Source organism: Muntiacus reevesi, chromosome 1, assembly GCF_963930625.1.
Source record: "Muntiacus reevesi chromosome 1, mMunRee1.1, whole genome shotgun sequence".
NCBI classification, from domain to species: domain Eukaryota; kingdom Metazoa; phylum Chordata; class Mammalia; order Artiodactyla; family Cervidae; genus Muntiacus; species Muntiacus reevesi.
In genome coordinates, this window is record NC_089249.1 from 90534820 (window position 1) to 90551171 (window position 16352).

The window sequence follows — 16352 nt, forward strand, 5'->3', positions numbered from 1 at the left end:
AGTCTTATTTTTGTTATATCCCCAGTATCTAGAACTGTGCTTAAGTCTTAGTGTGGTAGATATGTGCTCAGACATGTCTGATTCTTTATGACCTTCCTCCTCCAGGGGATCTGCCCAACCCAGGGATCAAATTCATGTCTCCTGCTTCCCCTGTGTTGCAGGTAGATTCTTTACCATTGAACCAGGCACTCAATAAATATTTGCCAAATGAATATTGAATAAATGAAGTATTTCAAGAAGTCATATCAGGAGAATCTTTTTTCTTGCAATATAAAGTCATTTGTTGGGAGGGAGCTAAGATGGTGGAGGAATAGGAAGGGGAAACCACTTTCTCCCCCACAAATTCATTGAAAGATCATTTGAACGCTGAGCAAATTCCACAACTTCTGATCGCTAGCAGAGGACACAGGCATCCAGAAAAGCAGCCCATTGTCTTCAAAAGGAGGTAGGACAAAATATAAAAGATAAAAAGAGAGAGAATAGAGTTAGGGACGAAGATCCATCCCAGGAAGGGAGTCTTAATAGAGAGGAAGTTTCCAAACACCAGGAAATCCTCTCACCATCGGGTCTGGGGGAAGTTTTCGAATCTCAGAGGGCAACCTAACTGGGAGGTAAAATAAATAAAACCCACAGATTACATGCCTAAAAACAACTCCCAGCAGAAAAGTACCCCAGACGCCTGCATCCGCCACCAGCAAGTGAGGGCTGAACGAAGAGGAGCGGGCCATAGCATTGCTTAGGGTAAAGACCGGGCCTGAAAGCCCTGAGGGCAATCTGAGGGAGCTAACGAGAGATAGCAACTTAAACTATCTCTACCCACCCGTTCCCAGAACAAAGGACTAAGAGAATACCAGAGAAGAGCTAGCCGGCTGCAGACCAGCCCATCTCCCACGGGAGGCAGGAGGCAGGAGGCAGGGAGGAGGGGAAAGGGGCAAACTCAGCCCCAGAGACGGCATCCCCTACCAAACTGCAAACAGGCTTCCAGTCTCTAACCAAAGACTTCCTGAGATTCTGGATGGTTGACATCCGCAGGGAGGGTCGCGATCAGAAATCAGCTTCCCAGAAGAGACACAAGGCTCATGCGCGGAAACTGAGGCTGGGACCGCGGAGGGGATAAGGCGCACTGCACCGGGGGGAGAGTGCACTCAACAAGCTCCTGGCTGCCTGAGTTGCTCTGGCCGGGGAAGGCACAAAACGCAGGCCCAACCCTGTCTGCATCTTTGTGGAGTACCCGAGAACCTGAACCTGAGCGGCTTAGGCCTGGGAAGTGCACACAACTCAGGGCCCGCTCCCTGGGGAGCAGCCTGGAGCCTGAGCAGTGTAGACGGGGAAAGCACACACGCCAGTGAGTGGGGGAGGGGGGCAAACCCAGTGTGGCTTGAACGCTGCGAGTGCTCCCCACACACGCCAGTGACATTTGTCTGCAGTGCCCCTCCCTCCCCACAGCACGTTTAGGTTCACTGAACAAGCGAACCTAAACAAAAGACCACCTTCGCCCACTTGTGTCAGGGCGGAAATTAGACACTGAAGAGACCTGCAAACAGAAGCCAAATGAACAAAGGGAACCACTTTAGAAGTGACAGGTGCCAACAGATTAAAAGCACTGTACTTAACACCAACTACACTGGAAGGGGCCTATAGATATAGAGAAGTGTAAGCTGTAACAAGGAGCTATCTGAAACTGAACCGAACTCACACTGCCTGCAACAACTCTAGAGAAATTTCTAGATATATTTCTACTATTACTATTATTTTTTTTATTTTTATTTATTTATTTTTTTTAATTTTTAATTTTTTATTTTTCAGTGGGTTTTGTCATACATTGATATGAATCAGCCATAGAGTTACACAAATTCCCCATCCCGGTCCCCCATCCCACCACCCTCTCCACCCGATTCCTCTGGATCTTCCCAGCCCAACAGGCCCAAGCACTTGACTCATGCCTCACACCTGGGCTGGTGGTCTGTTTCACCACAGATAATATACATGCTGTTCTTTCGAAACATACCACCCTCACCTTCTCCCACAGAGTTCAAAAGTCTGCTCTGTACTTCTGCGTCTCTTCTTCTGGCCTACATATAGGGCCATCGTTACCATCTTTCTAAATTCCGTATATATGTGTTAGTATACTGTAATGTTCTTTATCTTTCTGGCTCACCTCACTCTGTATAATGGCCTCCAGTTTCACCCATCTCATTAGAACTGATTCAAATGAATTCTCTTTAACGGCTGAGTAATATTCCATGGTATATATGTACCACAGCTTCCTTATCCATTCATCTGCTGATGGGCATCTGCTTCCATGTCCTGGCTATTATAAACAGTGCTGCAATGAACATTGGGGTGCACGTGTCTCTTTCAGATCTGGATTCGTCAGTGTGTATGCCCAGAAGTGGTATTGCTGGGTCATATGGCAGTTCTATCTCCAGTTTTTTAAGAAATCTCCACACTGTTTTCCATAGTGGCTGTACTAGTTTGCATTCCCACCAACAGTGTAAGAGGCTTCCCTTTTCTCCACACCCTCCCCAGCATTTATTGCTTGTAGACTTTTGGATAGCAGCCTTTCTGACTGGTGTGTAATGGTACCTCATTGTGGTTTTGATTTGCATTTCTCTGATAATGAGTGATGTTCAGCATCTTTTCATGTGTTTGTTAGCCATCTGTATGTCTTCTTTGGAGAAATGTCTGTTTAGTTCTTTGGCCCATTTTTTGATTGGGTCATTTATATTTCTGGAATTGAGCTTCAGGAGTTGCTTGTATATTTTTGAGATTAATCCTTTGTCTGTTTCCTCATTTGCTATTATTTTCTCCCAATCTGAGGGCTGTCATTTCATCTTACTTATAGTCTCCTTTGTTGTGCAAAAGCTTTTAATTTTCATTAGGTCCCATTTGTCTATTTTTGCTTTTATTTCCAATATTCTCGGAGGTCGGTCATAGAGGATCTTGCTGTGATTTATGTCGGAGAGTGTTTTGCCTATGTTCTCCTCTAGGAGTTTTATAGTTTCTGGTCTTACATTTAGATCTTTAATCCATTTTGAGTTTATTTTTGTGTATGGTGTTAGAAAGTGTTCTAGTTTCATTCTTTTACAAGTGGTTGACCAGTTTTCCCAGCACCACTTGTTAAAGAGGTTGTCTTTTTTCCATTGTATATCCTTGCCTCTTTTTGTCAAAGATAAGGCGTCCATAGGTTCGTGGATTTATCTCTGGGCTTTCTATTCTGTTCCATTGATCTATATTTCTGTCTTTGTGCCAGTACCATACTGTGTTGATGACTGTGGCTTTGTAGTAGAGTCTGAAGTCAGGCAGGTTGATTCTTCCAGTTCCATTCTTTCTCAAGATTACTTTGGCTATTCGAGGTTTTTTGTATTTCCATACAAATTGTGAAATTATTTGTTCTAGTTCTGTGAAAAATACCGTTGGTAGCTTGATAGGGATTGCATTGAATCTATAGATTGCTTTGGGTAGAATAGCCATTTTGACAAAATTGATTCTTCCAATCCATGAACACGGTATGTTTCTCCATCTGTTTGTGTCCTCTTTGATTTCTTTCATCAGTGTTTTATAGTTTTCTATGTATAGGTCTTTCGTTTCTTTAGGTAGATATACTCCTAAGTATTTTATTCTTTTTGTTGCAATGGTGAATGGTATTGTTTCCTTAATTTCTCTTTCTGTTTTTTCATTGTTAGTATATAGGAGTGCAAGGGATTTCTGTGTGTTAATTTTACATCCTGCAACTTTACTATATTCATTGATTAGCTCTAGTAATTTTCTGGAAGAGTCTTTAGGGTTTTCTATGTAGAGGATCATGTCATCTGCAAACAGCGAGAGTTTCACTTCTTCTTTTCCTATCTGGATTCCTTTTATGTCTTTTTCTGCTCTGATTGCTGTGGCCAAAACTTCCAACACTATGTTGAATAGTAGTGGTGAGAGTGGGCATCCTTGTCTTGTTCCTGATTTCAGAGGAAATGCTTTCAATTTTTCACCATTGAGGGTGATGCTTGCTGTGGGTTTGTCATATATAGCTTTTATTATGTTGAGGTATGTTCCTTCTATTCCTGCTTTCTGGAGAGTTTTAATCATAAATGAGTATTGAATTTTGTCAAAGGCTTTCTCTGCATCTATTGAGATAATCATATGGTTTTTATCTTCCAATTTGTTAATGTGGTGTATTACGTTGATTGATTTGCGGATATTAAAGAATCCTTGCATTCCTGGGATAAAGCCCACTTGGTCATGGTGTATGATTTTTTTAATATGTTGTTGGATTCTGTTTGCTAGAATTTTATTAAGGATTTTTGCATCTATGTTCATCAGTGATATTGGCCTGTAGTTTTCTTTTTTTGTGGCATCTTTGTCTGGTTTTGGAATTAGGGTGATGGTGGCCTCATAGAATGAGTTTGGAAGTTTACCTTCATCTGCAATTTTCTCGAAAAGTTTGAGTAAGATAGGTGTTAGCTCTTCTCTGAATTTTTGGTAGAATTCAGCTGTGAAGGCATCTGGTCCTGGGCTTTTGTTTGCTGGAAGATTTTTGATTACAGTTTCGATTTCCTTGCTTGTGATGGTTCTGTTAAGATCTTCTATTTCTTCCTGGTTCAGTTTTGGAAAGTTATACTTTTCTAAGAATTTGTCCATTTCATCCAAGTTGTCCATTTTATTGGCATAGAGCTGCTGGTAGTAGTCTCTTATGATCCTTTGGATTTCAGTGTTGTCTGTTGTGATCTCACCCTTTTCATTTCTTATTTTGTTAATTTGGTTCTTCTCTCTTTGTTTCTTAATGAGTCTTGCTTATGGTTTGTCAATCTTGTTTATTTTTTCAAAAAACCAGCTTTTAGCTTTGTTGATTTTTGCTATGGTCTCTTTAGTTTCTTTTGCATTTGTTTCTGCCCTAATGTTTAAGATTTCTTTCCTTCTGCTAACCCTGGGGTTCTTCATTTCTTCCTTCTCTAATTGCTTTAGGTGTAGAGTTAGGTTATTTATTTGGCTTTTTTCTTGTTTCTTGAGGTAAGCCTGTAATGCTATGAACCTTCCCCTTAGCACTGCTTTTACAGTGTCCCATAGGTTTTGGGTTGTTGTGTTTTCATTTTCATTCGTTTCTATACATATTTTGATTTCTTTTTTGATTTCTTCTATGATTTGCTGGTTATTCAGAAGCGTGTTATTTAGCCTCCATATGTTGGAATTTTTAACATTTTTTTTTTCTGTAATTGAGATCTAATCTTACTGCACTGTGGTCAGAAAAGATGACTGGAATTATTTCAATTTTTTTGAATTTTCCAAGACCAGATTTATGGCCCAGGATGTGATCTATTCTGGAGAAGGTTCCGTGTGCGCTTGAGAAAAAGGTGAAGTTGATTGTTTTGGGGTGAAATGTCCTATAGATATCAACTAGGTCTAGCTGGTCCATTGTATCATTTAAGGTTTGTGTTTCCTTATTGATTTTCTGTTTAGTCGATCTATCCATAGTTGTGAGTGGGGTATTAAAGTCTCCCACTATTATTGTGTTACTATTAATTTCCTCTTTCATACTCGTTAGTGTTTGCCGTACATATTGCGGTGCTCCTATGTTGGGTTCATATATATTTATAATTGTTATATCTTCTTCTTGGATTGATCCTTTGATCATTATATAGTGTCCTTCTTTGTCTCTTTTCACATCCTTTATTTGAAAGTCTATTTTATCTGATATGAGTGTTGCGACTCCTGCTTTCTTTTGGTCTCCGTTTGCGTGAAATATTTTTTTCCAGCCCTTCACTTTTAGTCTGTATGTGTCTCTGGTTTTGAGGTGGGTCTCTTGTAGACAGCATATATAGGGGTCTTGTTTTTGTATCCATTCAGTCAATCTTTGTCTTTTGGTTGGGGGATTCAACCCATTTACATTTAAGGTAATTATTGATAGGTGTGGACCCGTTGCCATTTACTTTGTTGTTTCGGGTTCACGTTTATTCAACCTTTCTGCATTTCCTGTCTAGAGAAGATCCTTTAGCATTTGTTGAAGAGCTGGTTTGGTGGTGCTGAATTCTCTCAGCTTTTGCTTGTCTGTAAAGCTTTTGAATTCTCCTTCGTATCTGAATGAGATCCTTGCTGGATACAGTAATCTAGGTTGTAGGTTATTCTCTTTCATTACTTTCAGTATGTCCTGCCATTCCCTTCTGGCCTGGAGGGTTTCTATTGATAGATCAGCTGTTATCCTTACGGGAATCCCTTTGTGTGTTATTTGTTGCTTCTCCCTTGCTGCTTTTAGTATTTGTTCTTTGTGTTTGATCTTTGTTAATTTGATTAATATGTGTCTTGGGGTGTTTCGCCTTGGGTTTATCCTGTCTGGGACTCTCTGGGTTTCTTGGACTTGGGTGGCTATTTCCTTCCCCATTTGGGGGAAGTTTTCAGCTATTATCTCCTCGAGTATTTTCTCATGGCCTTTCTTTTTGTCTTCTTCTTCTGGGACTCCTATGATTCGAATATTGGGGCGTTTCACATTGTCCCAGAGGTCCCTGAGGTTGTCCTCATTTCTTTTGATCCTTTTTTCTTTTTTCCTCTCTGCTTCATTTATTTCCACCATTCTATCTTCTACTTCACTTATCCTATCTTGTGTCTCTGTTATTCTACTCTTGGTTCCCTCCAGAGTGTTTTTGATCTCATTCATTGCATTATTCATTTTTAATTGACTCTTTTTTATTTCTTCTAGGTCTTTATTAAACATTTCTTGCATCTTTTCAATCTTTGTCTCCAGGCTATTTATCTGTAACTCCATTTTGCTTTCAAGATTTTGGATCATTTTTATTATCATTATTCTAAATTCTTTTTCAGGTAGATTCCCTAGCTCCTCCTCTTTTGTTTGACTTGGTGGGCGTTTTTCATGTTCCTTTACCTGTTGGGTATTTCTTTGCCTTTTCATCTTGTTTAGATTGCTGTGTCTGGAGTGGGCTTTCTGTATTCTGGAGGTCTGTGGTTCCTTTTTATTGTGGAGGTTTTACCCAGTGGGTGGGGTTAGACGATTGGCTTGTCAAGGTTTCCTGATTAGTGAAGCTTGCGTCAGTGTTCTGGTGCGTGAATCTTGATTTCTTCTCTTTGGAGAGCAATGGAGTGCCCAGTAATGAGTTTTGAGATGGGTCTATGTGTTAGGTGTGACCTTGGGTAGTCTGTATGTTGACGTTCAGGGCTATGTTCCTTCGTTGCTGGAGAATTTGCGTGGTATGTCTTGCTCTAAAACTTATTGGCTCTTGGGTGGTGGTTGGTTTCAGTGTAGGTATGGAGGCTTTTGGACGGTCACTTATTACTTAAAGATCCATGTAGTCAGGAGTTTTCTGGTGTTCTCAGGTTTTGGGCTTAAGTCTCCTGCCTCTGGATTTCAGTTTTATTCTTCCTGTAGTCTCAGGACTTCTCCAACCATACAGCACTGATAATAAAACTTCTAGGTTAATGGTGAAAAGTTTCTCCCCCGTTAGGGACACCCAGAGAGGTTCACAGAGTTACATGAGGAAGAGGAGAGGGAGGAGGGAGATAGAGATGAGCAGGAGGAGAAAAAGGGGGACTCAAGAGGAGAGAGACAGATCTACGAAGTTGTCTGATCCCAGAGTGTTCTCCGTAGCCCAGACACCCACAAGGATTCACAGAATTGGATTGGGAAGAGAAGGGGAAAGGAGGAAATAGAGGTGTTCTGAGGTAGAAAACAGAGAGTCAAGATTGGGAGAGAATAATCAACACACTCCTGAATAAAAATGGGAGCTGAATATTGGATTCTTAAATGTTCACAATTTATATCATATACTGAAAAACAAAAATTAAAAATCTAGAGTAGAGGTTAGACTCTTAAAAATACTATATTAAAAACAAAAACCAAAACATAAAGAAAAAAATTTTAGAAATATATATATGAAGTTTGGTTTAAAAATAGGGCTTCTCTTCTTCTTTTTTTTTTTTTTCCCCCTGTAAGGTTATAGTGTATTGAAAATGAAAATTAAGGAGTAGTAAGAGGAGTACTAGATGACTTTAAAAGAAATGAGAAAAAGAAAAATAGAAAATAGAAGAGAAGGAAAAAGAAAAGAAAAAAAAAGAGAAAAAAAATTGTTTTACCTAATAAAAAAAATCGTAAAAATCTTGTGAAAATGAAAGTTAAGGAGTAATGGGGGAGTAATAGGGAATTTTAAAGGAAAATAAAAGAGTAAAAAGAAAAAAAAATTTTTTTCTTCTTACTTAAAAAAAAGAAAAAAGAAAAAAATATATCTAGGAATTTCTCTGGAGCTGTTTCGGTCAGTGTGGGTTCGGCTCAGTTTCAGATATCTCCTCGTTCCAGCTTATACTTCTCGATATCTACAGGCCCTTCCGGTGAAGTCGGTGTTTTCTTCAGGGATTTTAATCTGTTGCACCGGTCCCTTCTGAAGCGGTTCCCTTTGTTTATTTGGCTTCTGTTGCCGGTTTCTTCCGCGCCTAATTTCCGCCCTGACACAGGTGGGCGGAGGTGGATTCTTATTCAGGTAGCCAGTTCCGTCGCACTCCGGGGTGGGGCTGGCGCTGCAGGGAGGGGCTGGCGCTATTTTCTTCTTCTGGGCTCCTCAGGCTCCAGGCGGTTCCAGCCCTCGGGTGATTCACAAAAGCCCGGTACACAAAGCTGTGCCTGCGTTTTGTCCCCACGCCGCCCGAGTGGCTCAGGCAGCCAGGCGCTTGTCAGGCGCTCTCTCCCCGGGTGTGGCGCGTCTTCTGTCCTGCGCGATCCCAGCCTCAGTTTCCGCCCGCGCCAGTTGGGTGCGTGTGCCTTCTGCCCTCCGCGTCCCCAGCCCCAAACCCCGTCCGCACTGGCCGGGTGCGTGTACTGTGTCTAGCCACGACCCTCCCGGCGGATGTCGACCATCCAGAATCTCGGGAGGTCTTTGATTAGAAGGCGGAGGCCCGTTTGCAGTGTGGCAGGGGATGCGGTCCTTGGGGCAGAGCCTGCCCCCTTCCCCTCCCCCCTGCCTCCTGCCTCTGGCGGGGCTGGGCAGGTCCGCAGCCTGCGAGCTCTTCTCAGGACTTTCTCGGTCCCTTTGTTCTGCGAACGGCCAGCAGTGTGTTCGGGCCGGTTAATTTTCTCTCTCTCTTTTGCTGACCCACAGTTCAAGCTGGGAACTCACAAAAGCTCCCTCCGATTGTCCTCAGGGCACTCAGGCCCGGACACTGCCCCAAGTAATGCCGCCCACTCTTCTCCGTTCGGCCCCCACTTGCTGGTTGCGGATGCGGGCATCTGGGGTACTTTTCTGCTGGGAGTTGCTTTTAGGCTCGTAATCTGTGGGTTTTATTTATTCTATCCCTCCCAGTCAGATTCAAACTCTGAGATTCAAACACTTCCCCCAGGCCCGCCAGTGCGGGGGTTTCCCGGTGTCTGGAAATGTCCTCTATTAAGACCCTTCCCGGAACGGATCTCCGTCCTTAGCTCTTTTGACTCACTTTTTATCTTTTATATTTTGTCCTACCTCCTTTCGAAGACAATGGGCTGCTTTTCTGGGCGTCTGATGACCTCAGCTAGCGATCAGAAGTTGTTTTGTGAAGTTTGCTCTGCGTTCAGTTATTCTTTTGATGAATTTCTAGGAGAGAAAGTGGTCTCCCCGTCCTACTCCTCCGCCATCTTGGCTCCTCTCTCTATTTTTTTTTAATTAAAGAAAGTTTTTTTCTTTTTTTTTTTAAGTCCTCTATTACTCCTCTAATACTCCTTAATTTTCATTTTTATAGCCCACTATAACCTGGGGGGGGGGGGGGAAGGACCCTATTTTTAAAGCGAACTTCATATATATTTCTTAAAATTTTTGTTTTTGTTGTTTTTTAATATTGTATTTTTAAGAGTCTAACCTCTACTCTAGATTTTTAATCTTTGTTTTTCAGTATTTGATATCATTGGATATTTAAGAATCCAACCTTCAGTACCCATTTTTACTCAGGAGGGTGATTACTGGTTTGATCACTCTCTCCCCTTTTGACTCTGCTTTTTCTCCCCCAGATCACCTCTATTTCCTCTCTCCCCCTTCTCTTCTCAATTCAATTCTGTGAATCTCTGTCAGTGTTCTGGGCTGTGGAGACACTTAGGGAACAGAGTACTGCCTAGATCTGTCTCTCTTCTCTTGAATTCCCCTTGTTCTCCTCCTGCTCACCTCTATCTCCTTCCTCCCTCTCCTCTTCTTCATGTAACTCTGTGAACCTCTCTGGGTGTCCCTCACTGTGGAGAATCCTTTCACCATTAACCTAGAAGATTTATTATCAGTGCTGTATGAATGGAGAAGTCTTGAGGCTACTGGAAGAATAAGACTGAAATCCAGAGTCAGGAGACTTAAGCCCAAAACCAGAGAATACCAGAGAACTCCTGACTACAGGGAACATTAATTAATAAGGGATCATCCAAAAGCCTCCATACCTACACTAGAACCAACCACCACCCAAGAAGTTCCAGAGTAAGACATACCACGCAAATTCTCCAGCTACGCAGAAACATAGCCCTGGGCGTCAATATACAGGCTGCCCAAAGTCACACCAAACCCATAGACCCATCTCGAAACTCACTACTGGACACTCCTTTGCACTCCAGAGAGAAGCCCAGCTCCACCCACCAGAACATCGATGCAAGCTTCCCTAACCAGCAAACCTTGACAAGCCAAACATCCAGCCCCACCCACTGGGAGAAACCTCCACAATAAAAAGGAACCACAGACTACCACAATACAGAAAGGCCACCCCAAATACAGCAATCTAAATAAGATGAAAAGGCAGAGAAATACCCAGCAGGTAAAGGAACATGAAAAATGCCCACCAAGCCAAACAAAAGAGGAGGAGATAGGGAATCTACCTGAAAAAGAATTTAGAATAATGATAATAAAAATGATCCAAAATCTTGAAAACAAAATAGAGTTACAGATAAATAACCTGGAGACAAGGATTGAGAAGATGCAAGAAATGCTTAACAAGGACCTAGAAGAAGTAAAAAGAGTCAATTAAAAATGAATAATGCAATAAATGAGATGAAAAACACTCTGGAGGGAATCAACAGTAGAATAACAGAGGCAGAAGATAGGATAAGTGAGGTAGAAGATAAAATGGTGGAAATAATGAAGCAGAGAGGAAAAAAGAATTAAAAGAAATGAGGACAACCTTAGGGACCTCTGGGACAATGTGAAATGCCCCAACATTCAAATCACAGAAGTCCCAGAAGAAGACAAAAAGAAAGGCCATGAGAAAATACTCGAGGAGATAATAGCTGAAAATTTCCCCCAAATGGGGAAGAAAATAGTGACACAAGTTCAAGAAACTCAGAGAGTCCCAATCAGGATAAACCCAAGGTGAAACACCCCAAGACACATATTAGTCAAATTAGCAAAGATCAAACACAAAGGACATATATTAAAAGCAGCAAGGGAGAAACAACAAATAACACACAAGGGGATTCCCATAAGGATAACAGCTGATCTTTCAATAGAAACTCTTCAGGCCAGAAGGGAATGGCAGGACATACTTAAAGTAATGAAAGAGAATAACCTACAACTCAGATTACTGTACCCAGCAAGGATCTCATTCAGATATGAAGGAGAATTCAAAAGCTTTACAGACAAGCAAAAGTTGAGAGAATTCAGCACCACCAAACCAGCTCTTCAACAAATGGTAAAGGATCTTCTCTAGACAGGAAACACAGAAAGATTGTATGAATGTGAACCCAAAACAACAAAGTAAATGGCAACGGGACCATTCTTATCAATAATTACCTTAAATGTAAATGGGTTGAATCCCCCAACCAAACGACAAAGACTGGCTGAATGGATACAAAAATAAGACCCCTATATATGCTGTCTACAAGAGACCCACCTCAAAACAAGGAACACAGACAGACTAAAAGTGAAGGGCTGGAAAAAAATATTTCATGCAAATGGAGACCAAAAGAAAGCAGGAGTCTCAATACTCATATCAGATAAAATAGACTTTCAAATAAAGGCTGTGAAAAGAGACAAAGAAGGACACCACATAATGATCATAGGATCAATCCAAAAAGAAGATATAAAAATCATAAATATATATGCAGCCAACATAGGAGCACCACAATATGTAAGGCAAACGCTAACGAGTATGATAGGGGAAATTATCAATAACACAATAATAGTGGGAGACTTTAATACCCCATTCATACCTATGGATAGATCAACTTAACAAGGAAAGAAAATTAACAAGGAAACACAAACTTTAAATGACACAATGGACCAGCTAGACCTAATTGATATCTATAGGACATTTCACCCCAAAACAATCAATTTCACCTTTTTCTCAAGTGCACACAGAACCTTCTCCAGAATAGATCACATCCTGGGCCATAAATCTGGTCTTGGCAAATTCAAAATAATTGAAATCATTCCAGTCATCTTTTCTGACTACAATGCAGTAAGATTAGATCTCAATTACAGGGGAAAAAACTATTAAAAATTCCAACATATGGAGGCTAAATAACACGCTTCTGAATAACCAACAAATCATAGAAATCAAAAAAGAAATCAAAATATGCATAGAAATGAATGAAAATGAAACACAACAACCCCAAACCTATAGGACACTGTAAAAGCAGTGCTAAGGGGAAGGTTCATAGCAATACAGGCTTACCTCAAGAAGCGAGAAAAAAGTCAAATAAATAACCTAACTCTACACCTAAAGCAACTAGAGAAGGAAGAAATGAAGAACCCCAGGGTTAGTCGAAGGAAAGGAATCTTAAACATTAAGGCAGAAATAAATGCAAAAGAAACAAAAGAGACCACAGCAAAAATCAACAAAGCTAAAAGCTGGTTTTTTGAAAAGGTAAATAAAATTGACAAACCGTTAGCCAGACTCATCAAGAAACAAAGAAAAACCAAATCAACAAAATTAGAAATGAAAATGGAGAGATCACAACAGACAACACTGAAATACACAGGATTATAAGAGACTACTACCAGCAGCTATATGCCAATAAAATGAACAACTTGGAAGAAATGGACAAATTCTTAGAAAAGTATAACTTTCCAAAACTGAACCAGAAAGAAATAGAAGATCCTAACAGACCCATCACAAGCACGGACATAGAAACTGTAATCAGAAATCTTCCAGCAAACAAAAGCCCAGGACCAGATGGTTCCACAGTTGAATTCTACCAAAAATTTAGAGAAGAGCTAACACCTATCTTACTCAAACTCTTCCAGAAGATTGCAGAAGAAGGCAAACTTCCAAACTCATTCTATGAGACCACCATCACCCTAATACCAAAACCAGACAAAGATGCCACAAAAAAAGAAAACTACATGGCCAATATCACTGATGAACATAGATGCAAAAATCCTTAACAAAATTCTAGCAAACAGAATCCAACAACATATTAAAAAGATCATACATCATGACCAAGTCGGCTTTATCCCAAGAATGCAAGGATTCTTTAATATTCACAAATCAATCAATGTAATACACCACACTAACAAACTGAAAGATAAAAACCACATGATTATCTTAATAGATGCAAAAAAACCTTTGACAAATTTCAACATCCATTTATGATAAAAATTCTCCAGAAAGCACAAACAGAAGGAACATACCTCAACATAATAAAAGCTATATATGACCAACCCACAGCAAACATTATCCTCAATGGTGAAAAAGTGAAAGCATTTCCCTTAAAGTCAGGAACAAGACAAGGGTGCCCACTCTCACCACTACTGTTCAACATAGTTTTGGAAGTGTTGGCCATAGCAATCAGAGCAGAAGAAGAAATAAAAGGAATCCAGATAGGAAAAGAAGAAGTAAAACTCTCACTGTTTGCAGACGACATGATCCTCTACATAGAAAACCCTAAAGACTCTATCAGAAAATTATAAGAGCTAATCAATGAATACAGTAATTTTTGCAGGATATAAAATTAACACACAGAAATCCCTTGCATTCCTATACACTAACAATGAGAAAACAGAAAGAGAAGTTAAAGAAACAATACCATTCACCATTGCAACAAAAAGAATAAAATACTTAGAGGAGTATATCTACCTAAATAAACAAAAGACCTATATATAGAAAACTATAAAACACTGATGAAAGAAATCAAAGAGGACACATAGATGGAGAAATATACTGTGTTCATGGATTGGAAGAATCAATATTGTGAAAATGAGTATACTACCCAAAGCAATCTATAGATTCAATGCAATCCCTATCAAGCTACCAACGGTATTTTTCACAGAACTAGAACAAACAATTTCACAATTTGTATGGAAATACAAAAAACCTCAAATCGCCAAAGTAGTCTTGAGAAAGAAGAATGGAACTGGAGGAATCAACCTGCCTAACTTCAGACTCTACTACAAAGCCACAGTCATCAAGACAGTATGGTACTGGCACAAAGACAGAAATATAGATCAGTGAACAGAATAGAAAGCCCAGAGATAAATCCACGTACCTATGGACACCTTATCTTCAACAAAGGAGGCAAACATATACAATGGAAAAAGACAACCTCTTTAACAAGTGGTGCTGGGAAAACTGGTCAACCACTTGTAAAAGAATAAAACTAGAACACTTTCTAACACCATACGCAAAAATAAACTTAAAATGGATTAAAGATCTAAATGTAAGACCAGAGACTATAAAACTCCTAGAGGAGAACATAGGCAAAGCACTCTCTGACATAAATCACAGCAAGATCCTCTATGACCGACCTCCGAGAATATTGGAAATAAAAGCAAAAATAAACAAATGGGATCTAATTAAACATAAAAGCTTTTGTACAACAAAGGAAACTATAATCAAGGTGAAAAGACAGCCTTCAGAATGGGAGAAAATAATAGCAAACGAAGCAACAAAGTATTAATCTCAAAAATAAACAAGCAACTCTTGCAGCTCAATTCCAGAAATATAAATGACCCAATCAAAAAATGGGCCAAAGAACTAAACAGACATTTCTCCAAAGAAGACATACAGATGGCTAACAAACACATGAAAAGATGCTCCACATCACTCATTATCAGAGAAATGCAAATCAAAACCACAATGAGGTACCATTACACACCAGTCAGAAAGGCTGCTATCCAAAAGTCTACAAGCAATAAATGCTAGAGAGGGTGTGGAGAAAAGGGAACCCTCTTACACTGTTGGTGGGAATGCAAACTAGTACAGCCACTATGGAAAACAGTGTGGAGATTTCTTAAAAAACTGGAAATAGAACTGCCATATGACCCAGCAAACCCACTTCTGGGCATACACACCGAGGAAACCAGATCTGAAAGAGACACGTGCACCCCAATGTTCATCACAGCACTGTTTATAATATACAGGACATGGAAGCAACCTAGATGCCCATCAACAGATGAATGGATAAGGAAGCTATGGTACATATACACAGTGGAATATTACTCAGCCATTAAAAAGAATTCATTTGAATCAGTTCTAATGAGATGGATGAAACTGGAGCCCATTATACAGAGTGAAGTAAGCCAGAAAGAGAAAGACCAATACAGTATACTAACACATATATATGGAATTTAAAAAGATGGTAACAATAACTTTATATGCAAAACAGAAAAAGAGACACAGGTGTACAGAGCAGACTTTGGGACTCTGTGGGAGAAGGCGAGGGTGGGATGTTTCAAGAGAATAGCATTGAAACAAGTATACTATCAAGGGTGAAACAGACCACCAGCCCAGGTTGGATGCATGAGACAAGTGCTCAGGGCTGGTGCACTGGGAGACACAGAGGGATGGGATGGGAAGGGAGGCGGCCGGGGGGGGGGGGGGATGGGGATGGGGAACACATGTAAATCCATGGCTGATTCATGTCAATGTATGGCAAAAACCACTACAATACTGTAAAGTAATTAGTCTCCAACTAATAAAAATAAATGGGAAAAAAAGTCATTTGTCAACTTTATCAACAGATAAATCAAAGCTGCTTCAGACCGTGGAACAAATAAAATGACCTCAAGATTTGAAAAATAAATAATACTGGCAAAGTTATCATTAGCTGTTCAGGCGACCTCACAGAAACAATGAGAAGTATTTATGTGAATCCAAAATATTTTAATAGTAAAGAATAAACAGTATATCTCAACAACGTGTTCCTAGTGTTCAATGGACAACTTTATAAGTATGAAAACTTAGCCAAAATAGTTCATCAATTCAAGAAAAGGTGAAATCAAAACAGTCATCTAATTATCTGAACAGAATTACAAATTTTTAAGTAACAATGTGGTTATTTCCCATTTAGGCTGATATAGTAAAATATAAAGAAGCAAATCATTTACAAATCAAAAGTCTTAATTTCAGAATATGCTTGGCTCTTTAGAAAGTAAGAATTATAAACAACTATAAATTTTATGTTACAGGCTCCTTAATCACACTGATTT